General features: G+C 34.8%; 1 protein-coding gene across 5 annotated transcripts in view; it reads right to left on the bottom strand.

Moving 5' to 3' along the window:
- Positions 1–8,871, bottom strand: part of LOC129050307 (golgin subfamily A member 6-like protein 1) — an 86,178-nt gene that overhangs the window by 59,008 nt on the left and 18,299 nt on the right. For 3 of the 5 annotated variants that reach the window (XR_010137320.1, XR_010137321.1, XR_010137323.1), the window contains one exon: positions 95–2,348. The exons of the other annotated variants lie outside the window; for them this stretch is intronic. The gene's annotated coding sequence lies outside the window, so the exon portion shown is untranslated. Of the gene's footprint in view, positions 1–94; positions 2,349–8,871 lie in introns of those variants that run through there. 5 annotated transcript variants of the gene reach the window in all.

The following is an 8,871-nucleotide window of genomic DNA, read 5'->3' as shown; positions in this document are numbered from 1 at the left end:
TCTTGCTCTCTCTCTGTGTCCCTTTTGCCTCAGATTGAGATAGAAAAATATTTCCAATATTTTGGCATGCAAGTTATTGGACAGAGACAGGACATTGACAAAAAGAGGTTTTTATTTTAACTTCTCAAAATTATCCCTCCCTTTCTCTAAGCAGCTTTAAAAAGACATGCGACAGCTGTAAAAAAAGTATTCATTTTGATCTCGTGTATACGTATGGCATATGTAATATGTATGGTAGATTCTTGTTATTTGCAGCAGTTCTGTTCTATAAAGTCACAATGCACTCTGAATTAACAAACATTGGATACTGCATCATTGCTCCTGTGGGAAATACAGGGTTAAGTTCCTGCTTACCTCTGGTCAAAACATTTTTGTCAACTGATTAATACATAATCTTGTTTTATGTGTTTCTGTTTAAATACATTGTACTTAATATATGTTATTAATATAGTAACATTGAACTCATAGCCATGTTAAAAAATATTATTCTGAAACTTGTTAAAATGGTAAGGAAGACTTTATTCAAGATATCGCAGAAGGGGCATTGCAATAGGGAAGAGAGAGCAGGCTCAATGCCAAATATAGCAAGGACAAGTGGTGATTTATCGGCAAGGAGGAGGGGAAGAGGTTCACTGAATGAAAAATTGCTAAGAGGAAACTAAGAGAACAGGAGGATTTTTTGCTAAGTTGGTCTAACAAGATTCTAGTTAAAGACAGGCCAAGGACTTCTTTGTTACAGGTGAGAGACAGGAACCTGATCAGACAGATATCAAGGGTGGAGAAATTCTCCCTAAACTGACTTAGCAGAATTATTTGCTAAGACTGGACTGGGCAGGCCAAAGATGAGATGGGGCCAACATTGAGGTCTAATCAGAATGAAGGCTCGTATTCACCTGACTAAAGTTTGGTCATAGAGAATCTTTGTCAAGCCAATGGCACTATAACTTATGCCTAAACAAAACATACCTAATACTTGTATTTTTTTCCATAAAGCAATTCACAGCCTTCTTGCACTTGGGAAAAATGGAGAGCTCTTTAGCACTGTAATTGAGTGAAATTTTAAACAACAAAATCACTAACAAAAAGCACAAAAATGTGAAAAATGCTGCACGAGATAGACTGACCATGAAAAGGACACTTGTTTACAGTATGAAAGCTGGGACAAGAAGGCTGAGGGTCCTACCTCCACGGAGAAAGTGTGCTTCGGGTGACTCAACTACTTTACCGCTCTGCATAAAATGTGCACACATGAACACAAAAACACATAGGTATGGATTCTGGGGTTACAAATACATTTTAGCTAGTAGGGGGAATCTCAAATAATGAGGATTGACTGTACACACAAACATGCACACACACATATATCTATATCTACATCCAAATCTATATGAATATCTATTTCTGTATCTGTACATATATCTGTATATAATCCATATCTGTATCTATTTGAAGAACGTTAGCCTTTTTGATTAAATAATATCAATGTTTAAGAAAAAAAGATAAGATTTGGAGTCTGATATTTTTATTTGGGGCTGGGGGGAAGCACTTCTGGAATACTAGAAAATTCAACCCAATATAAATTAAGCAACAAAGTTGCAATGTTAGCCTGATAATTCCATAATTGATTTAAGAATATCCTAAATCGGTTTATATTCAACAAACATCTAACTTTCTAAATTAGAATAATGTATTAATGTTTTTCCTAATAAGTTCCTACAATTATATTCAATACTATCAACTCAGCAAAGTAAAAATTAGTGAATGTCTTAAAGCTAAAAACTGATATTTACAGATTCGATCCAATGCAGGCATGGTGGCTCATGCCTGTATTCCCAGAGTTTTGGGAGGCCAAGGTGAGAGAGTCACTTGAGGCCTGGGGCTCAAGACTAGTCTGGGCAGCATAGCGAGATCACATCTCTAGCAAAAATTAACTTGGTGTGGAGGTGTGCACCTATAGTTCTGGTTATCTACACAGGAGGCTGAGGCAGAAGGATCGATCACTGGGGCCCAGGAGTTTAAATTTATAGTAAGTCATAATCACACTACTGCATTCCAGCCTCTGCAACACAGCAACACAGTGAGACCTTGTCTATAAATAAATAAATAAATAAATATTATATCCAATGTGAATGCCATCACTAATTGCAACAGTGTGAGATTCTAATATCAAACAGTGTTTGAACTAGGGAGAAGCCCCTCTTCCGCTTACATCCCGGGCCATCTCTGTGTTGGTCTATCCCATTATTTCTTCAGTCAACCTTCTTTCAGTAACTTCTTCTGTAACTTCAGTAACTTCTTCTTTCTTTCTTCAGTCATAGACAGAGGGTTTGCTTTCTCAATCTGTTAACCTGACAGCAGAAAACAGAGGTGGCCTTTTTTGGAAAATAAGAAAGGTCAGGCAGAAGTCATCCCCTTCTAACAGTCCCACAATAGTGCCTCTGGAGCAATAGGGGCAGCTGGCCAGATGCCCACATCCTGCGTATGCCCCTTTCTGGTCTATAAACAAGATTTTACTATAAATATCTAGAGTGTAGAAGCTGTTTCCAGTTAATCCAATAAAACTTGTACCCTAAGCTTCTCCTTCATTACACACAATCAGAACAATTTTGCCAATTCACGCATTATCCTAATTTACTCAAATTCTCAGTTGCGTTTGTCAACCATGCTAGAGAGCTTTTCTCCCTTATGAAGACTCTAAGCAGCTTTATGACATCATAGAAACTCTACAATTTCCACATCTCCCTTTTTTTTTGGAAGGATGTGCCCTAATGTGAGCAACTTATGTTTTCCCTTCCAAGGGGAATGCTATCTAAACACAATTATTAGAGGTGAATGGAAGTAGTTTGGGTACAAGGAGGTCCACAAGGAAGAGGGAGATGAGACAAGGCTCTTGTAGAGACTATGGCCACCTCCTTTGTGTGTTTGACCAGATGGGAAAGGAAATTCAACTCTATGGGTGTGAAGAATAAGAGACCCAAGATCTTGAGCACACAGTCTTTTTTGTGCTCTGTGTAATTGGTAAAGCACTGGGAAGAAAGGTTTGAAGATTGTGAAATGTATTACATCTTTTGGAATATGAAATAATTCTGCTAGTAGTTTATGGAAATCTAACAGAAATAATTTTTTGCCTGTTCTAAACATTTTTCATGGATTTTTCTCACTTTTTTATAATTTATAAAAGGGAATCCCTCTGTTGTTCATATAATTTTTACAGGGACTTTGAATAAAATAGTTGATACACTTACTAATGTACCTATAAATAAATATGCCTTCTCTCTTATGACAATAAGTTCATATATCAGGAGAAAATATATAAATTCTTATTTTGATAATTTTTTCTAGATGCCTCTTCAAAATGGTTGTATCAATTTATAGTTGTATTAACTTGTTCAAAGTTCTAGCTGCCCTATAACCTACCAGAACCTGGTGTCATGAGATGTTTTGAAAATTTCCAAGCTGATAACTGAAGAATGTTGCTTCCTTGCATTTTAAATTTTTATTTAATTATTGTTAGTGAAGGTAGAAAGTAGTTTTGCACTATCTGAAAAGTTAGGCAACATTACTTTGGGACTAGATCCATAGCAGGAGCTCACAAAAAGAGAAAATGAGCAATTGGTAATGTCCAAATTTGAGTTTCTGAATAAACACTTACAGTGAAAATATGTTTGGTTTTATTCTTTATATTTCTCTGTGAAAGTTTTAACACTCTCTATCCAAACTCCGAACCCTACACCCAGAAATCAATTTCAGTATTTGCTAGACTTTTCTATGTAGTGTTTATAGCCTGATACTTGACAGACATTTCCTTTTGTCCTAAACGCAATGAAAGGAGAGATTAAATTCGCACTGTACTCCATATGTTTACATTTCGTGTACTTTTTAATGATAGTTTACTCATTCTTTGGCCACAGTCCACCAGAAATGTCAGGTACATAAATTAGCTATCAGGCAGCACACAAAGGCTGACATTTACAGGGTGCCTTGATGTTCTAAAACCCAACAAGTATTAACTGAAAAGGTACATAAAAAACTGGTCAAAAAATGGAAATTTACATACTTACGCTAAAACACACACACACACACACACACACCCCCCCCATTAATGAAAAATTACTAGCGTACATTTTAAACAAACAATAAAAATCAACTGTGGCGTCAGTAGTAATATCTCCTTTGTCATTTTTGATTATGTTTATTTGGGTCTTCTCTTTTGTTCTTTATTAGTCCAGCTAGTGGTCTATCAATTTTATCTCTTCTTTCAAAGAACAGACTTTTGGTTTCATTGACTTTTAATTGTATGGGTTTTTGTATCTCAATTTTATTCTGTTCAAAGACAGTTTTGGTTGTTTCTTTTGCTAAATTTGGAGTTGGTTTACTCTTGTTTTTATGAACACATATATGCACACAAACTAGAAAACACAGAAGAAATGGGTTTTCTTCTGGACACAGGCTGTGTCCTAAGATTCAAACAGGGAGGAAAGAAACCCTGAAGAGACCAATAACAAGGTCCAATATCAAATCAGTAGTTAAAAGCCTATCACCAAAAAAAGCTCTGGACCAGACAGATTCACAGCCAAATTCTACAAACAAATAAAGAAGAGCTGGTACTAATCCTACTGAAAATATTTCAATAAATCAAGGAGGAAGGACTCCTGCCTAGCTCATTCTATGAGAACAGCATCATTCTGATATCAAAATCTAGCAGAGACACAGTAAAAAAGAAAACTTTAGGCCAATATTCCTGATGAATATACATGCAAAAATCTTCAACAAAATACTAGCAAACCAAATCCAGCAGCACATGAAAAAGCGAGTTCATCATGATAAAGTAGTTTTTATTCCTGGGATGGAAGATTGGTTTAACATACACAAATCAATAAATGTGATTCCTCACATAAGCAGAACTAAAAACAAAAACCACATGATTATCTCAATAGATGTGGAAAAGTCTTTCAATAAAATTCAACACCTCTTCATATTAAAAACTTCCAACAAACCAGGTATTGAAGGGATATACACCTCCAAATAATAAGAGACACCTATGATAAACCCACAGCCAACATCGTCTAGATTGGGCAAAAGCTTGAAGCATTCCCCTAGAAAACTAAAACAACATAAAGATGCCCATTTTCACCACTCCCATTCAGCTCAGTTCTGGAAGTCCTAGCTACAGCAATCAGGCAGGAGAAAGAAGTAAAAGGCATTCAAATAGAAGATTGAAAGTCAAACTCTCTCTCTTCACAGATGATACGATTTTATACCTAGGAAACCCCATAGTCTCCCCAAAGTCTCCTAGATCTGATAAACATCTTCAGCCAAATTTCAGCATACTAATTGATGTATAAAAATCAGTAGCATTTCCATACACCAATAATGTTCAAGCTGAGAGCAAATCAAGAGTGCAATCCTATTCACAATAGCCACAAAAAGAATAAAATACCTGGGAATACAGCTAACTATGGAGGTGAAAAATCTCTACAATTAGAATTATAAAACTGCTGAAAGAAATAAGAGGCAACATAAAGAAACTGGAAAACATTCCATGCTCATGGATAGAAATAAATCAATGTTTTAAATGGCCATACTACCTAAAGCAATTTACAGATTCAATGCAATTTCTATCAAATTATCAATAACATTTTTTCACAGAATTAGAAAAAATAATTCTAAAATTCATATAGAACTAAAAAATGCCTGAATACCTAAGGCAATCCTAAGCAAAAAGAAAAACGCTGGAGACATCGTGCTATCAAAATAAAGCCACACACCTGCAGCCATCTTATCTTCAACGAAGTTGACAAAAATAAGCAATGGGGAAAGGACTCCCCACTCAATAAATGGTGCTGAGGTAGCTGGCTAGTCATGTGCAGAAGAACGAAACCGGACCCCTATTTTTAACCATGTACAAAAATTAACTCCAGTGATCAAAGATTTACCTGAAAGACCTCAAACTATAAGAATGTTTGAAGATTGTGAGCTTTTTTTGGTGGTAGGCTTTTAATTACTGATTTAATTTTGGAACTTGTTATTGGTCTCTTCAGGGCTTCTCTCCTTCCGGGTTGAATCTTAGGACATAGTATCTTTCCAGAAGAAAACCCATTTCTTCTATGTTTTCTAGTTTGTGTGCATATACGTCTTCATAAAAACAAGAGTAAACTAACTCCAAATCTAGCAAAAGAAAAGAAACAACCAAAACTAGCATTGAGCTGAATAAAATTGAGATACAAAAACCATACAATAAAATAGGAAACACCATTTTGAACACTGGCCTTGGGATATAATTTATGACTAAGTCCTCAAAAGCAATTGCAACAAAAGCAAAAATTGACAAGTGGGACCTTGTTAAACTAAAGAACTTCTGCACAGCAAAGGAACCTATCAACAGAGTAAACAGACAACTTACAGAATGGGAGAAAATTTTTGTCAACTATGCATCCAATAAAGGTCTAATATCCAGAATCTGTAAGGAACTTAAACAAATTAACAAGCAAAAACAAACAACCTCACTGAAAAATGAGCAATGGACACATGCTCATGTGTCTTCTCAAAAAAGACATAAACGTGTCCAACAAGCATATGGAAAAAATGCTCCATATCAATAATCATTAGAGAAATGAAATCAAAACCACAATGAGACCATCTCACAGAAGTCAGAATGTCTAATATTAAAAAGTCAAAAAATAACAGATGCCAGTGAGGTTACAGAGAAAAGGGACACTTACACACTGCTAGTGGGAATGTAAATTAGCTCACTACCCTAGTGATGAAATAATTTGTGCATCAAACCCCAGCGACGTGCAATTTACCCATGTAACAAACCTGCCCGTATACTCTCTGAACCTAAAATAAAAGCTGGAAAGAAAAAAATAATAATAAACTCACACACTTTTGGTTTTTATTTGATACCTGGTCAAAGCCATGATTTTAGATTAAATCTCAAAATAATGTTTAATGAACATGGTAGTCGTAATTGTTTTTGTGTTTTAAAACAACTTACAGATTTATTTTAATAAAGCTCTTTTGTTTGTTTTTTGGTTTTTGGTTTTTGTTTTTAGATGAAGTCTCACTTTGCCGCCCAGGCTGGAGTGCAGTGGCATGATCTTGGCTCACTGCAACCTCTGCCTCCCGAGTTCAAGCAATTATCCTGCCTCAGCCCCGCTAGGAGCTGGGATTACAGGCATGCGCCACCACGCCCAGCTAATTTTTGTATTTCTAGTAAAGTCAGCCTTTCACCATGTTGGTCAGGCTGGTCTCAAACTGCTGACCTCATGATCCACCTGCCTCAGCCTCCCAAAGTGCTGGAATTACAGGCGTGAACCACCGCGCTGGGCAATGAAGCTCCTCTTTGTATCTAGAATAATTTTCAAGGAATTTTGTTGTTTCCTTTTCACAGATTTATTTAAAATTGAAATTATTTTTATGAGATGTAATGTTTCCTTTTTAAATATATTTCGATACCCAAAAAAGTGTGGCTATTATTGACAAATGAGAAAGAACTTTGTACTTTCTTAATCAGTTGGCTTCCTTAATTGAATACTATTTTTGTCTTTTCATCTCATTTTGCTGGTAATCAAAACCTATATAAAATAGATAGTGGGGACCACTAGTACAACAACTGTATATGAATTAAAAGTCAAATATTAGAAAAGAAAAATTATATATCACTTAGAAAAATTTTAGAATTCTTAATGAGAAAATACATTGAATGTTTTGGAACACAGGACAATCCATTAAAAAATAAACAAAGAACATGAACAGGAATTCATGAAAGAACTAACACAAATACTAAATAAACAAAATTAAGTTTAAATTTGCCACTTATAGAAATCAAAACAGAAAATTGTATTTTACCTATCAGATTAGAAATCACTGAAAGTAATGATAAAACTCAGTGTTGGTCAGGTAGAGGTGTTGGAATTATTTATACATCATTGGGAGAAGTCTCAATCTATAATCTTTCTTGATATTAACTTTATAAAATATATCAAAATTCTTAAAACATTTATACCTAGAAGCATTACTTCTAGTAATTAGGCCTAAGTAAATAAATGATAGACATACAAGAATGGTTACTATAGTCAAGCTTATAATAACTGATGTAAAATAAAAACACTTAAATGTATATTAATGTGGTTCTAGGTAGTAGAGAAATCCTAAACAATTTATGAGTAAGACCGATTTCATTTCATTGATATGAAAAGGTATGTTCAAAATGCAGGTACCAGAAAACCATGTACAGTATCCCTTTAGTGTTAAAAATGACTTGCACACTTACATATGTATATACATTTGTTTGTTCATGTGTCTTTGCCATCTCATATATTTACAGACAATTTCTAGGAAAATTCATAAAAGATGTTAACAGTGCTTATGTCAGCAATCTGGTGATTGATGGAACAAAGATTGTAAGGGGGAAGATAACTTTTACTTTCTGTCAGTGCTCTCCAAATTGTCTGGCAGCCTTAAGTTCAGCACTATTATGCTCTTCATACAAACTACTATTTAAAATAAACTATATTATAACAAAAAGTAGAAATGGCCACTTACTCTGCATTACCCCATGTACCATTTCAAATAGTCTTTTTCTACTTTTTCTCAGTCCATAACTTAAAATATAGCTAATACTTTAACTTCTAACCTATTGGATCTACTTCTCTAGAATTATACCAAATTATCCTCTCTCTTCAAGAAAGAGAAAGCATTTTAAAATGTGAACTTTTATAAGATCTTATTATTTTCTTCTCCAGGTTAGATGTGCCCAATTTCTTAAACACCGTGGTTTCCAATCTTTTCAACATTCCAGTCACCCTCTAGGTGTAACCCACCTTTTCAGTAACTCTTAAAATGTAGCCTACAGAAATGAATGTAATA

This window comes from Pongo abelii, chromosome 16 (assembly GCF_028885655.2).
Source record: "Pongo abelii isolate AG06213 chromosome 16, NHGRI_mPonAbe1-v2.0_pri, whole genome shotgun sequence".
Lineage (NCBI taxonomy): Eukaryota > Metazoa > Chordata > Mammalia > Primates > Hominidae > Pongo > Pongo abelii.
Note: the sequence above shows the minus strand (reverse complement) of the source record. Positions and strands in the feature narration are given on the sequence as shown.